This window comes from Ipomoea nil, unplaced genomic scaffold, assembly GCF_001879475.1.
Source record: "Ipomoea nil cultivar Tokyo-kokei standard unplaced genomic scaffold, Asagao_1.1 scaffold3238, whole genome shotgun sequence".
Taxonomy (NCBI): domain Eukaryota; kingdom Viridiplantae; phylum Streptophyta; class Magnoliopsida; order Solanales; family Convolvulaceae; genus Ipomoea; species Ipomoea nil.
The window spans coordinates 1,530,912-1,531,928 of NW_017619666.1; positions in this window are offsets into that span (position 1 = coordinate 1,530,912).

The window sequence follows — 1,017 nt, forward strand, 5'->3', positions numbered from 1 at the left end:
TAAACATTAATATGCCTTATATAATATTAATACAACCAAATAATTTGACAATAATATTCGATCATAATATAATAAACAGGATATGTACATTCACAAATAATGTATATCACTCAATTGTAGATGATTTACCGTTTGTGATGTTACTCAATGGTGTGATATTTTCAGTCAAACACCAAGCAATTGAAGGACGTGTTCGGCGGCAATGGTGTAGGTTGCTCTACATTATGCGAATCATTACTTGTTGATGGTGAAGTCAAGCAAGTATTCTCTGTGAAATAGAATAACAAATTATAAAAATAAAAATTATGACATTACGTAAATTCATATCACATCACATAACCTAATAAAATTGAAATTGAACCACATAAACTTGTAAATGATATAAATCACGTTCAAATTAAAAGACAAAATATTTGTTGTTCCATCAATTTACTGATAATGTGTAGTATTCATTGTATTAAAATAACATAAGTAGCAAATTTATAAATTAAGTACACATAAACATAATAAGTTAACAAAATTCGAAAGTTTGCCAATTAATTACACATCACATAATTAATTTCAATTTTTGTGTACACAATTTATAATTGAAAAGGCAAAAATTATAAGGCATAAATTATATTAAAATTTATGGCAGTGGATCATCCTGGACAAATTTGTGTGGACAATGAGTAACATTATCATAAAAAATAAATATCGTACTACAAAATTTATTCACATTTTGGTACACATAACGCACTTACACTTGTAAGACAATACAACATATTCATGTAATTAGTGTCAGTAAGACACATTAAAAGGCAAATTACATGGTGGTCCATGGACCAAAAATATTGTGTACCTTGGACCACAATTTAGTGTGAACCACGTTTAAATATATAATTAAATATTATATATCATAAATATCTATTTTATAAATTAAATACACATAACATAAGTTATTTAATATTTTAGAACATAAATTTGTAATTTCTATAAACAACATAACAATTATGAAATTGCTGAAAATTACAACAT